Raw genomic sequence first — 16,302 nt, 5'->3', positions numbered from 1 at the left:
TCATTTATCAAGATGGGTTTAAGCTATTCCTATGGCAGATCAAACAGCAGGAACAGTTGCAAAGGAGATGATCTCAACCTAAATTTCTCGTTTTAGAATACCACAGTATTACGTCTGATCAAGGACGTCAGTTTGAAAGTCAACTATTCTCATCTCTGAGCAAATACTTCGATATTCAAAAATGCATAACAGCAGCATACCTTATTTACACCCCCTTTTAAAGGGCGACTGGGGATTAAGGGACCCAATCATCAAATCCTGGTGGCGAAGAATCATCATCCACCACTTTTTAGTTCGGGCGCCACGTTAGAGTCATTAGATTATTTTGAAGCAGGAGAAGTGAAAACTGAGCAATTCCCTCACCGGGACTTGAACCTGGACCTCTCAAATACGCGCCGAGTGTGCTAACCGTTACGCCATGAAGGCATGCTGGAAAGGGGGAGAACATACCTTATAGACTTTACACGGTGGGCAGAAGTCGTGCCAGTACGAAACATACAAGGAAAAACCTTATAGACTTAGCAATTACAATTGGCAGTACTTATACGGTTTACATTTACTTTTATTACCTGTGTGGTTTATTACCCGTATGGCGTTGTGGTGTGACTCTGCGATTGCGCTTTGTGTTAATTTTGATTACCTGTTTTCATTCGGCGATGCAATCTCTACCTCATATGTAAACTATATCCCTTAATTCCCCTCTTTTAATTCATACCTTTTCTTTTAGCGTTTGCTGGTTATTTTTTTAGAACGAGTATATTTTGATCAGCAGAATTTGTGAAAACCATTAGTAGCTTCTCTTTCGATAATTTTATTTCTTGATATTATTAGTTTATTCAAGACTTCGTTTAACACTGTCCCAATCACAGAGATTAAACAATTATCTTCAAATGCCTTTGAAGTCTAGTGTTCTACAAACATGTTGAATATTATGTAAAAAATTATCGAATATTCCTATGTGTGGTTTCGTTAACTAGTTATTTGTCCCGTAGAGCAAGAGATTGGAAGATCTGTGGTTCAAATATATGTGAGAGTATATAAATTTGCCATAATCCTTGTTTTCAAAAAATTCTAAATAATATCTATAATGAAGCAGACATTAAAACAATGGTGGACAATCAGCAGTCATTGGTCAGATTTGTTCGACTGTGTATTGCACCTTTGCCGTTCTCCCTCTTTATGTAGGGAAGAATATGAGGAATTATCGTGTTCCCCATTTCGTTCCATCGTTCTGCCAGTCAAAAAACCCGTGGTCCAAATCCCAGATATTTCACGATTTATTACAATTTCCCAGGTTTTGAGAAAACGAAATGGTTATTTACAGCTGGTAGACTAAAGAAACCTGATTATTGTAACTTAGAAATTAAATTAGCTTGCCGTATTCTAAAATCTCCCGAATCGTAGAATCTTCAAAAAAACGACATATATTAATCAATAAAGATCAATAAAGATTACTCATCTCCAGGAGAACTCATCTCCAGAAGAAAAAGTAAACCAGAAGTTCTTGTGGAAATAACTTTCTCCGCGTGAAATAACAGGTAAGGAGAAAATCAGGAAAGGAGAGTAAAATTCCATGAATTCGCACTTTTTTCAAAATTTATTTTACTCCTAAAATTTAAAGATGAGCAATGATTATTAAACCAAATCTCGTTACCAAAACTCTAGAACATCAGTTTATCGAAACAAAAAAAAAGTAGTTCAGCTTATAATTCAAGATCAAATATCAGTAGTTTAAGTCATATGCTTTCAGACTGTGAACGCCGTATTTTGTAAATTATACTAGAATTAATTTGGGAATATTTTAACTTTTCCTTTTAACTTAATTTTGGGATATTTTAACTTTTAACTCAAAAGTTTATTTCTTCAATAAAAATATAAATGATAATAAATGATAATTTCTAAAAAGTAAATCTACTCTTAATACCAAATGGTTTGCATATTTAAAAGTGTATTTTATCAATTAATTGTATATTCAGGCTTATACAGAGGAGAAGCTTAAGAACTCCTTAATGCTATCTGTAACCTATTCATTAACTTTGTTTAAAATACTTGCTTGACCACTAAATTTTAAACAAATGATTTTAATCTAGAAGAATAAAATTATTTGTTTAACATCTAATGGTCAAGATTAAAAGAAGCAAATATTTTTAGCAAAATTAATGAATGTGTTACAGATCTCTTTTCTTGAAAATACCTTTTCGCTGACGTACAACACAGCACTGATAACCTTCTACTATTGCATTTCGCCCTTCGATAGTTTTCCCTAAGTGAATAAATGTAGCGTTTTTTGCAAAGTAACTGACTCAAGAGCGAGTATTCTATTCTTTGAATAGCACTTTCTCTTAGGTAATCGCAAATTTATTGAATGAGTGATAGATTACACGTCTTAAATGCAGTATGTGTGATTGATTAGATGCTTTGATTCAATTTTTGCTATGAATCTGAAAATTTGAAAAACTTTTGTGAAAAGTTTTAGAAACATATACCTCTTAAAAAATTATTGTTGAAAAAGTGTAAAAAAATTCAAGTGCGCTATAAATTAGCTGCAATGATTTATTTCTTGATTATGCTGAGAAACTAAAGAAGAAAATTGATTAATCAGTATCAAACAACAGACTAATGTAGGTACAAAATTTTTAAAGCATGCATAATAATAAATTCTGTTTCTATCTTTTTTGGGGGGGGATGGGAGATGTAGGAAAATATAAGCTTGTGTTCTGTTAGTGTAATTCACGACTGCAACAGAAACTTCTGTTCACAGATAAATTGAGAAACTAATCGACGCAAAGCCGAGTTTTATACTTTGTTAGCAATCAACATTGTGAAGTACCTGTAACCATCTTGTACAAGCACCCCTTTTAAGTAAATGCTTAAAGTTTCTTTCAGTAAAAAAAGTTACCGCTTGGTACTACATGATCATAAAGGTTTTCTTTAAATCTTCAATAAAACAACATAAAAGATTAGGATAACACTCGGATGCTTTATTATTCCAGGACAATATTACTGAGAATTATCCTTAATCAAAAGTAAAGGATAAAATTTAGTTTACTGGAGCATAAAAGTTTAAAGAGGCAGAAGTTTTGAAATATATTCCACAATTTTATCCGATTTCCGTTTACAGACATACAGAACAGATGAAAACTCGATGAAAGTAAACACTTAATTAGTTCAAGAGCAAAATGCACTGAAATATAATATTATTCAGTGGAATATCACTTTCTAAAAATTCGAGTTGTTCCTAAATTCTTTAAGCATTACAAACGTGTTTAAATGAAATTAATTTTAATGGAAAAGTTAAAAAGCACATAAATACAATTGCTGTTATGACTTAATTGTTAGAATTCATTAACCTCGAAAGCAGCCATTTAAAAGCATAATCCTAATTACGAAAAGATAAATAAAATAATTTCTGTTCTAAAAAATACTTCAATTATCATATATCAAAATAATTTATTAAATAGCTCACTTATTGCACCATTCTAAAATTAAAGAAGTGTGTATATATTTATTTCTCACAATACGGCAAATCCTTACTTTTCTATACAATCCAGAAACTAACAAAATATTCGCTTAAAAAATCCTTTAACTACTGTTTCCTTTTTAAGAAGCAATAAAACAGAAACAATGGCTTTTTAGAAATACTGCATTAAAAATGGCTATTTTCCCTTTCGCTTTAGGCAATCAAATCATTATCACTACACAATCTCCATTGCCTAAGATACATAATAATAGCTCAACAAGCCTGACATAAATCTACATTAATACATACGGCTAAATTTTCTTTCTTGTTTCTTTCTTGTTTTTATGTCCTTGCGATGATTCGCTGATTTAATCAGGAAAACATTTCATTTCTGAGAAGTTTCTCTGAGTGTAGTTCTAAAATACAGTCTTGAATATGAGTTTGAAAAATGTTTCTCATTTAAAAAATGAATTATTTAGAGATGTCTAATGCGAAATTTTTTGCCTTCTACGTAAACAACATAATCTGAGAACAATAAACAAGAAAGCATATTAACCTTCTCTATTTAAAACTCCGGGCACAGCAAGGTGCGTAGTAAGATTTAAAGGAGAAAAGAGACGCAAAATACGACAAAGCCTCACTGCCTGTCGAGATTTTCCTGGTAGAGGCGATGATTTAATTTGTGTCTTTCGAGAAGCTCTGGTTCGTAATTGTTAAAAATTTATTTATGACGCGTAAGATGCTTTAGAGGCCAGTGTTTGTTATTCAGTTCCCAGGCGGACCAGCTGTCTTGTCGGTAGAGTAAAGTGATTATTCCAGGAGAGATTATTAAAGAGTAAACTTTATTATTCCAGGACAACATTACTGAGAATTATCCTTAATCAAAAGTAAAGGATAAAATTTAGTTTACTGGAGCATAAAATAGTTTATTATTAAACTATTTTATGCTCCAGTAAAATAGTTTATTATCATTAGTTTACTGGAGCATTTGTTGGCAGAGTAAAGACGTTAAAAGGTATTTCTTTTTGTACTTTAAATATTCAGCCTGTGTATGAAATAAAAAAATAATGAATAAAATAAAAAGTCCAATGAATATCCAAGATTATTTATGATGCTAATATTGGCAGAAATGTTTACACTTTTCTCTAGTTTTTGTATATTTAAGTAAACTATCTTCTATAATTACTACTGTTTTCTATTAAATTTTCCACTTACTGATTCCGAATAATTCTGTGAATTTTTGTAAGACATCTTTTAAAAATTTTAAGAATAATGAATGATTTACCTCAGGAAAATAATTTTGTGCATTTCAAAAAATAAAAATTATTACAACGTAATTTTAGAAGGAATAAAAACGAAAATATCGCTGTTTGAAGTTTCATTGGATATATTCCAAAATTGGCAAAGAACTAGTATTACAACTAACATAAACTCTTATAGTTCTTTACGTGTAAAAGAGTATTAGGTCGGAAGAAGACAAACGGAGTCGAAACAGGCCTTTCTCCGCTTCCTATAGTAAGCAAGTGGAAACTACTTCATTAACCAAACTGCAATGCAGAAAGATTTCCGGAGCTTCTAGGGAATCCAAATTGGTTAATGCATTGTAGGGGTTACTTTAAGTTTCTCTCAGTTGTAGAGACAATAAGTGTTTTTTGCAAGCAGGCAAGATGAAAAATTAGCAAACTCCTTCGCCGAGAATCGAACCACGATCCTCTGGTTACCGGCCCAGTGTGCAGAACCACTACACCACGAAGGCACATTAGGAAGGCGGGAGAAATCCCTTATATACTCCTCCGTTTAAAGGGCGACTGGGGTTTTAGGGGACCCAATCTCCAAATCATGGGTGAAGAGAATCATCATCCAACACCCTTTTAGTTCGGGCGCCACATTAGAGATGTTAGGATTTCTTTTAAAGCAGGCAAGATAAAAAATTAACGCCTTCGCCGGGAAACGAACCACGGATCTCTGGATACCGGCCCAGCGTGCACAACCACTACACCACGAATGCCCACTAGGAAGGCGGGAGAAATACCTTATACAGTTATTTTAAGTTTAAACATGTTTTAATACCTAGTTTCATCCGGTACTATTCCCTACTAGAAAGAGTTTTTAGTATTGCGTTTTATGCAAATGAGTTAAAGAAGTATTTAAGGAAAGTTCAGCTTACTTCGAGAGAGAGTGCTTAGTAGTTCCTAGTAGCGCGTGTTTGCCTTCTAGCTACTTCATTCTTGAATCTAATGAAACGGCAGCCATCGATATTTTCATCTTTATTTGTACTAATATTTACCTTTCCTTTTTGTTTACTTTACATAACACTAGTCCAAAAAATTGAAAATCATAAAATAAAATGTATTAGATTGCAAATCAATGGTAATATCAACAGGAATGGGCTAAAACTATTTCTGTAAACTCCCCTGTTGATTGAACATCATAGTTTTTAATGAAGCATATACTAAGAGCAATCACTAGATGCAAGTCTGTATAAAATTCTCAATCTAAGTAATTATACTCAAAATGCACACATTGTTAATAAATAATACTGTTTCAAAATAGTCTTAATTTCAAATGAGACTATGACCCACAGTCTCCAATCTGCTGACGATTACGTTATCACTGCTTAAACGAATAACCGAAGTCATTTGTCAACTTATTAAACTGTGTGCTTGAGATAGTATGATCCGATGGCTTCTTACATTTAGAGAGTCATCTGATAAACTTCGCAATTACTGACAGACCTGGGCTTCATAATTACTGAACAAAATCGCAAAGTACTTTGCTGGTCATTGGAAAAAATTAACACAACTAAATTTATTTTACATATTCCTTATAACACAAAGATTAAATCATTGATATTGTTTCAGACAGCACATTCTGTTTAACCAAAAGATGTGCTATGATCCGTACCGAAAGAAGACATCTTGAGCAACAAAATATACTTCTCTGCAAGGAGGCATAGATTCGAAGAGGATTGGAGGACATTTCGGAAATCTGCAGCCAGGAAGACAGAGATTCGCTCTCAGCGTTTATTTGTTTCAACCGCTAGAAGGAAGGTAGCCGTGTCAGAGCGAGTAACGCCATAGACATATTCAATCAGAGAAAAATCGTATGACCCGGGCTAAGCCAGAACTACGAGTATATCGAAGCAGTATTGTATGTTTCGAAGCAGTACTGGATGTTCAGCTCAACATGCGATCACGTCGTTTTTCTGTTGAAAGGTGCTCTAAAATGCTTCTAAAAGTAACGAAACAATCACAGGGCTTAGCTTGTAACACAGGGATTAAGGCTGATTTATCAGACAGCCAGTTAAGAAGGAATGTACCGCTGAATGGTCAGAGAGCAAGTTACGTGTGCGAGAAAAGAGCGGGACGCGTATTCAATAGTACCTCATATAACAGCACTCGGTGCTGGCCGAAATGATCATAACTAGCGATCCTCGTGAAGGTTTCATAAGGTCACATATAGATTGTGATTGCACCTGCAACAGCATTTGTAGACGATTTCCTCTGAACATCCGTACCATTCACGCATCTATATGAGTCATTTAACAGCCAACCAGCGGCTGATCGGTAAAGTCGCTGAACACTGGTAGTTCGGTACGAGGTTTGAATCCCGCGAACGGGCTGGCTTCATGGACTTTTTCGTGGTTTTCCCCATGTGTAACGTGTATACGAGCCAGTTTCCCTTAGAAAGTCCTCCACGAAGGCATTCCTCCCCTTAGGCAGATAGCCCTCGAGGCTTTTCCATAATCACACACACACCATGAGTTATTTAATGTATGATTATAGCTGCGGACGCCCTGTACAGTTAAAGACAAGCAAAGCCTCGAATGATGCGCAAAACAGTCCTCGATTCTCGGTGTGATGTCTCACTGGATATGTAGACAATTCTTGCTATGACACATGTCGATTTCCTGGGCTTCCTGGTCTAGGATGCATGATATGGTGTACGGCCCGTACGGTCATTCTCATATGAACTGTTGCCGAACTGACGTGAGCAGCAGTTTGGCAGTATAGCAACTCGTAGTGACATTACCCGTATTCCAAATTAAAATACCTCCCGATTAAATTCGAACGCATGGTGCTGTACGTTCCATCTTCTTACTCAAGGTATAACTCCACACTTTTAATCAAACAAACAAGAAAGATCCCCGTCCCATATGGAAAATATTTCTTTTCTCTTTCACACCGATTTTAGATAAGCGGCCATTATTTGCCTATGTGCTGCATCACTAATCATTTTCACATTTTTCCATGTTCCATACGTTACAGTAGCTGCTGCTTTCATAGTGCTGCACTTTTAATGGCCAGCGATATATGTACACTAACAATAAATTCGTATGCCTTTAAAAGAACCTTTTCTAAAATTTGTTTTTTTAATACCCATTACAGAGCTTTCCTTTCTAGAAACAAGCGAAAAAACTGGTTATGTTTATTTCATAAAATAAGATGCTGGTACATTCTTCTGAAATATTTATGAGGGGTAAGCTTAATAGAAATGCTTTTCACTTACTGCTTATTGTATTTCTTTTCATGCGTTTGTTGATATTTCAAACATGAATTCCTTGGCGGTTTTTTTTCAATACATGCATCCAGATGAAAATCTTCCTATTTTAGAAGCTAGAAAATAAATTACGTTTGTTTCAAAATTCTGATGTATCAAATCATAACTTGCTGGTCACTGAACTAAACAGGATTTTGATAGAAAAATAGAGAAGAAATATCCGAATTGGTGGAAGGGCAATCAAGTTTGCATTTAATTAAAAAAATTGCTACACGCTTATAAGCTTTCTACGTTAACTTTGAGCTTCAATTTCATCTCGTTCAGGTGAATTTTCGTCGTTGGTACTAGTTTTCTGTACTACAAACAGTAACTTAAGAAAATGAAACTTTAAATGTTTAATTCTAAAACTCGTAGAAGATTACCAATTAAATTTGTAAATACTTTATTTACCCTTACTCCTCGAAAATTAATGAATACAAATTAAAAACACTTTGTACAAAATGGAAAAGTAAAAAAGGAAACCTAATCAACCTTGGGCTAAAAAAGGAAACCTAATCAACCTTTGGATCCTAAATTATTTAAATTATCGCTAACTGCATACTAGGAAGCAAGCCGTTTTGCATTTACCAAGCCAGATATCTTTCTATCTGAGTGGCTAACCTACAGACGTAGCGTACACTATTAGCCAGTAAAATATAAAAGCAAGCTGACTGTATAATTCATGCCTGTGGTTTTAAAATATATCTAATTTTTTTTCTGGGGAAGATTAATGGAAGAACATGGGAAGACAGAATAGAATTAACACAAATGTAATTGAGTAATTTAAACAAAACATCCTCCTCATTACAATTTATTAATTAAAAGCAAAGAAAATTTGCTACTTTTTATATGACTTAGAAGCTTTTGAATAAAATAAATAAAATTAAATGCAAAGAAATTATGCTCTTGGAATGGAAGGGATGAGAATCTGTTAATTACCGCAACACACGATGAGATCCAGTGGCTGGAAACTCTTAAAGCAAACTAATATTTTCTACAAACATTTAGAAGTTTCTCATCCACAAAATCTTTTATTCTTGATTCAGTATAGTGTTCCAAAAGTGTTTAACTTTTAAACTTCATTCCAACTTCATCTATGCTTTTTAATCGTATGAATTAAAAATACCTTGTTTCTTCTGATGACGATTGATTTTGTTTTAAAATAAGAAGTAACCAGTACGTACGAGGAAAGGAAATTTGTTTTCATGTGGTTGGGCTGTCTTATAGTTATACGAAAGGCAGTTCTATTTGCATTAGTACAAGTACCCTCCTTCTATAAATAAAAAATTTGAAAGTCATTTTCCTGCTCTTGTTTTTCTCATCTTATTATCTTTGAAAATTTATTTCATTCTTTTATTTTTTCATACAATAGTTTCATATAATTTCATTTACAGTTAAATGTGAAAAATAACTATGCAGTTAAAAGTAAACTTTTAAGAAACGTTTCTTAACTTTTTTTTAAATTTTTCTTTTGATTTGTTACACAGTTGCAAGGTTCCTTTACGTTAATTAACTAGTTATTTTATACTTTGGACCTTAACTGTCACTTCTCAATTCCGTTTTTCCACCAAAGTCCAAATTAGTTCGCACGTATTTAAGGTGAGGTTTTTGCATTTTTAAGACAGAATTTGTTTTGCCTCTCAAAGCCACACTATTATGTTGCTAGATCGAATACTATCTGCAGTCTTCAATCATGCATTATAATTTCCGATATTCGAATATCTACATTGGTTTGGTTTTGAGACAACTTTACGTTAACTGATATCTGTAGCATTAGGCTTCTAGCTTATTTAAATTAAATTTTACACTTAACTTACTGTTACTTTATCTCGCCACAAGTTTTTGGTTGAGGTGTAAGTACCAAATGTATCTTCTGTTCTTATTAGTTTTAAATAAAGATCTTTTGCGCCCTTCTCAAGTTTCAGTCGTTACTTTAGACTTAGCAATAATCCGATGTCAGTTTATCAAACGTTTGGTTACACTTAATGATACCAAAGGAATTGGCTAACGTCCTAATGTATAATTTTTTCAAATCTGGAAGACATCCGTCTCTTAAATAAAATACAAGTATCCGAATTAAATGTAAAATAAACAAAATATTTAGCGCTAAAAACATAGAAGAGAAAATGACAAAATAAAAGTCAACTAAAAACTATCTACATAGTAATGGTAATACGTGTAATTTACGACAGTTACCGACATCAGAAAGCTTACTAAACACTTAATCGTTATTAATAGCAGAATACCCAATTAAGAATTATGGTAAACGGATTTTTTCTCCTAAAAATTATGAATTTTATTTTTAGGCGATAATATGAACCAGAAATCAAAACTGAAAGAAAGTGATGAATTAAATTATACTGGTAAATTCCTCTTTCTTTTATTAGCTTCATCAAGACGTAATTAAATATATTTTATACATTCGGAAATCTAGAAAGTCCTAAAGCCAATTAATGAAATGTGAGGTAGAAAAAATAAATAAATAAATAAATAAAAGAAGGCCATGCTTATTAAGGATTTTTCAAATCCTGGTATCATATACCTAAATTTAATGGAATTATAAGTCATTATACTTAGGTATATAGCATCCTATTCAGAGATGTATTCAACGTTCCCTAGTCTGCTGTATAATTCACTCTGGAATAGCATGCAATTAAAATGGAAATTTCTTCTGCACATCAAAGTTTCTAAGAAAAGTATTTCTGCTCTTAAAAATGATTATTCCTCTCTAAAGGAATTAGAAAGACATTCCTTAATTTCCGTTTGGCTCTTAACAGATTTTATAAAGCGCAAAAAAGTAACTCTAATATTTCTTGATAATTACGCACTTTTACATTATCACATTTATTTATATTATGAAAGTAAATAAATGTATCAATTTTCCGTGTATAAAGTGTTTATCATTACAATGCAGTATACAATAAACGCAGAAGTTTGAAGAATGTGAAGATAATGAGAAAAGAATAGTATTGTCGTTAATATCGAACCAATTATTATAAAAGCAAAATATAGGCAAAGAATGAGTAGTTGGAAAATTTCATTCCATTTCACTCCGCCACAATACTAGTAAATTAATTGTTCTTATTATGAAATCTCGGCACTAGTAAAAGTATTTCTGTAACACAAATAATTAAACTCTAATGCAATAGTATCAATAGTATCACAGTCGGATGTGGAGAGTAGAGGAATTCTTCACTCAACATGAACAGAAGAAATAAAAACAGAATATAAAAGGAATCTAATAAATCTAGATAAATAAATCGCTCAGAAATTCGAGTCAAGGTAGAAATGCTTTTGGATGCACTAATCAATGTACTTCTCGAATTGAATTACTTTTATAATATTAAAGAAATGAAAATATCAGCGAAACGCAGACAGTTACTGAAAAATTTGATTTAGTCAGAGCTTAAATTAAAAGCAAATATAACTATCCATTTGGCTTGTTGCTTTCTTAAACGGAACTTTCAAGATGTAAAACCACAATCAGGATGCAAAGTTTTTGTAAATATTTATGTCATTTATACACAATATACATCAAATGCATCTAACATATACCTAAAACGTAGTAAAATGAGCTATTTGTCATTAATATACTGTATATTTACTACAGCATCGACTTTTAATTTAAGCTTTACTGTGCACTATTAGCTAGAATGATGTTTTCATAAATGCACGTAGCTAAATTGTCATTTCAGAAAGTCTTCAGCCAAGTAATGAGGCAATTTACATGCTAAAGTTATTTGCTTTTAAAGGGCAAGGAAGATAAAGTTTTGAGGTGAAGAATAAGAAAAAATAGTTAAATAGGATATTTAACTTTTAGAAGTTGTTAATGACTAAAATATAATTTCAGATGTTTGATTCCTTAACTTATTAATAGTTTGCATAGTTGAGAGAAAGAAAAATTTCATTTAGTCACAGACTAAATTTCAAGTGCCCACACTATAAAATATGACTTTTGATGTGTTTCAAAGCTAAGAAGAAGGATACATTTCTATTCAGGTTCTTTTATTTTTACATGATCCACAACCAACCTCACTGGTGCTATATATAGATATATATATAATATACTGTGTTACTCATTTTTCTTGCTGTTCAACAGTCCTTTAGCGCCGCTTATGTTAAATTGTTCGGAGAATTCTCCAGTCACACCTCTTCCATCACAGAAAGGCATATTTCAGGCAAGAGAGTAACGAGTAAATGTAATTGGTTTTCCGTCTTTTCATTTTGTTAAAGAACGGGGGAAAAGGCCTATACCGAAATTTCTCCCTTGAGAATCTAACACGGGAAGCATTGAAAACTGCTCTTGAACTGAAGATAAAGAGATGATGATGAACTGAAAAATTAATACAATTGAATTTGCATAACTTTTCCATGCACATTATAATATAGTCCAAAATAATTTTGTAAATAATTCTGCGTATCAAATTTTAAAGAAAGACATGTTTTTAAGAGTATTCAACACTGTGGAACTGTTTAGTTACTTTTTGCTTTATTTGAATTCTCAATTCTAATTAGTTGCACAATTCCTTTATGTTTTTTATTTTTGAAACTGTTTCTAGATCAGCAAAAACGATTAACAAGAGGAGCATATAACTTTTGACTCACCGATTTCGGCCAATTAAACAAAAATATAATAGATAATAAAGGCAACCCATTTTGAAATAACTTGTAAAGATTCTGTTATGTGTACTTCTAAGTTACAGTTGAATGAGAAAAATCTTAAGAACCAGTAAGCGAATAATCGCTTGAGTTCGTGGGGTCGAAAACAACAAGTGTGAAATAACCCTTTATTATTCCAACTAAAGTTTAACAGAACTCCATCTTGAAGTTGTACAACGAAGCCGACACTCGGGCTTGAACTTAAGAGACTAAGAATTAAACTAAACTAATCTTAATAAAAGGGATATAGCCGAAGCTATCAAACTTCTGACGGAGTTGGCCCCTTAACGCTAATTGACAGCGAATCTATCAAGGGCCTAAAGTACGACCGAAGGTAATAATAGCTTAAGAAAGAGTAGCCGAAAATGGCGGACGCGTGCTAACCAGAATCTCTGGTTCTCTCTGACTAAGACAGTAGAACTTCGTGGTTAAAAACCGCTCTTCCTTAATATGCATTCAAACATGATTCTAAAACTACGTTCTGGCCGGAAGTGGTAAGTTGAAATTAAGAAGCGATAGGAAAGAACGTTTAACTCAAACTTTAACTGTTAATAAAATTAACATGATTCTTTCCAACTATAGACTGATTCTCAAAAATCTAAAGTAAAATTCCAGTTAATCAATATATTATTTGACTCGCTAGCTTGCTGAAATGCAATAGCAATGGTAGCGCTTAAGAATAAGAGCTAACATGTCCAAGAACTGAACTCCGGAGCTTAGAATTTTTTATATTATTTCTATGCGCAAAAATGTGTTCTTATGAAACATACGTAAAAGAATAATGAGAAAATATGAAGTTATTCTTCAGTATGCTTGCGAACATAAAATATGAAAATTAGCTCTCTTCATTTCCTTGCTTTTTCTTTGTGATGTAAAATAAAGACATAATTCTAGCCAAAAGCAAAGAACTTTAATAATTATTTTAACCTTTCAGAAACGGCAAATTGTCTAAAGAGAAGAAAGCATCAGATTTCATCCGTGGATTGGCCTGGACGTTCTTGTTTCAGCAGATTTTCAAATATGCGTTAAGTCCTCCTAAAGTTCACAAAAGATAGCGAACTGGCTTAGGAATGAATGTTTTTACTAATAAAATTTATATCATGATATGCATTGTGCATTTATTAAATGAAAAATTCTAAAATTTATATGAAAAGCACAATAAATTATATCAAAATGAATAAAAATTTATTATTCTTGAAATTTTTGCATCGCCTCATTTTGCGCTATTCATTTAAAAATAACTTCAGGAATAAATTTTGGCACCGTATTAGATGAAGATAAAAATAATATGAAGCAAACAACATCATCCTACGATAAAGTGATATTTGAAATGTGGTAATGTCCATTTTCATTCTCCCACAGTATCACTGTGTAACGCAAATTTCCAGAAGCACATGAACTCGAAAGATATTTAGGTTACTTATGGTTTAAAGTCAATTCTTTATTACTTTTCGCAGGATTTTATGGGCTTGTTATCATCTTAGGATATATTTTATGAAGCGAGAAAAGTTCGCTGTTCTTCTGTTCTTCGGACTCGATTTTCTTGTTTATTCCAAAGAAGTGCACTCTAAGCATTTGAAAATGCACAACTTTTTAGAGTTCATTATTATTATGCGGTGTTTGGCTGAAGCCGATTCTACCAAGGAGTTACGTTCTTTTTGTTAGATTATAAGGTTTCTTTATTAAGCAATTATTTTACCTTTCGGATCTTTATTGTCACTTCCTGACTCCGTTTTCCAACCAGAATGCAAATTTAGTTCGAGTGTACTTAAGGGGAGGTTTTCGGATTGTAAGACAGAGCGTGCTGTTCCTCTGGAGGCCACGTTACTAAGTTGCTAGATAAAACACGAACAGCAGCATTAAGCTTCGTATTAAGTTTTTGAGCCAAATTTAGCTTTTAATTCATTAGTTTAGATGCTAACCAATCGGAAGTTGCTAGTGTCATGATGTGATAGGATAGTGATATAGTTCTGTAGAACTGATGGCATATAGCATGGCACTAATCTAATGATGAGAAATGATGCATACGATGATTTACAGAAGACTTAATCACAACTTGTAAGACTATCAAAAACTTCGTTGCATGGATATTCAAAACTATCAATGTTTTAGAAGTCGCGGCAGCAAAATCTTAAAGCTATATTGTACTAGTGCATTTCTCTAATCCATTTGCCAATTATCTGACAACTGTGGAAAGTAAAGTTAATAAATTAACGTTTACATTTATTTCAAGTGCAAAAGATAAGTCAAAACTTGAGCAATCTAGTTTTCTAATTTTCTTTTAGTTTTTTAGAAGGTAAGATTTCTAAATTCTATACATTTTCAATAATCCAAATAAACGTTCAGCTTCGATATATATCAGCTGAAAGGGATACTTTATAACAGTATATGACCCACTCCTTATTTTAAGCGTAAAGGAAAAAGTGTGGAAAGAAACAGTTTAGAGCGATTACAACTTAAATAGATGACCCATGAAAAAAAGTATTTCTATAAAAATGCAACTTTCTAATTATTTCAAAAAAGATTTATACTTAATGACACTGAGATATAAAGTATTTTCAAGCACACTTGTTTTAGCATTTTTATTGTGCGAAACCTGCTCCTTATGTGCTTCGCGTTTACAAGCACCGACGCGAAGCTTTTATGCTATTATCTATTTTTGTACAGCAGATTATGCTATAAAACCTGTATTAATATTATATTACTTATGTTAAATTTCATACGTAAGTTTACAACTGTATTATACGACTCGTATTTAGCTTCCGATGAATCGCTATTATTACCCTTTGAAACGTGTTTATCTGCCTAAAGGTCATACATGCTGGGAAACTAAATATAATAAGCTCCTGCAAATACAGAACCCAAATTTGTTGAGCATTTTCAAGGATAAAACATTACACATGCTTGTTCTTGAAATATGAGAGCACTAATCTACACAAGCATATGAAATATTTCCTAATTTTATTTAAAATAAAGAAGCATTTATTAAATGCTAACACTATTTCAATTAAATATTTCATGTAATGTATAACGCTCGCAAACTTACTTTTGTGCCGTTTAATCTGAATGCTCAAATGTGTCCTGTCAAGTTGAATGGTGTATGGATCTGTTTACCTATAACATCTCATTTACTATTTTTATTGTAATGATAACTTTTTATTTTTCTGGATACCAGCCATACTGATAAGACATAGACGGACAGAAGAATTAATAACAGAACTCGAATATGATTTTTAAGCCAACTAGTAAAATTTTGTGCCTGACTAGTAAAACTATTGCTATGATGATGAAAACACCTCGAATAATTACACTGATATACGTATATGAAATCACGACTCAACATTCGCATTCGGAATGTAAACTTGTAAAATTATATTTACAGCAAGAAGTGAGCTTCGGTACTTTAAGCTAAATTCATGACATTAAGCTAAATTCATTCATTTATATATTCTACGTGAGAATTTTGATTCAATACGCAGATCGCATTTTTTGAGCTATTGTATGAAACATTTGTTATCCTACTTTTAACAATCTGAAATATCACAGTATACGAACATATCAATCTCAATCAAGCAGGGTGTCGTGAAGAATATCATAAACCTCAATGTAGACTTTTCTCAAAATATCTTGCTCTTAATAATGTC

The sequence above is a fragment of the Stegodyphus dumicola genome, chromosome X2, assembly GCF_044657685.1.
Source record: "Stegodyphus dumicola isolate Sdum_Otavi_A_Nest chromosome X2, ASM4465768v1".
NCBI classification, from domain to species: Eukaryota; Metazoa; Arthropoda; class Arachnida; order Araneae; family Eresidae; genus Stegodyphus; species Stegodyphus dumicola.
The sequence above is the reverse complement of the archived record's forward strand: the minus strand, read 5'-3'. Positions refer to the sequence as shown.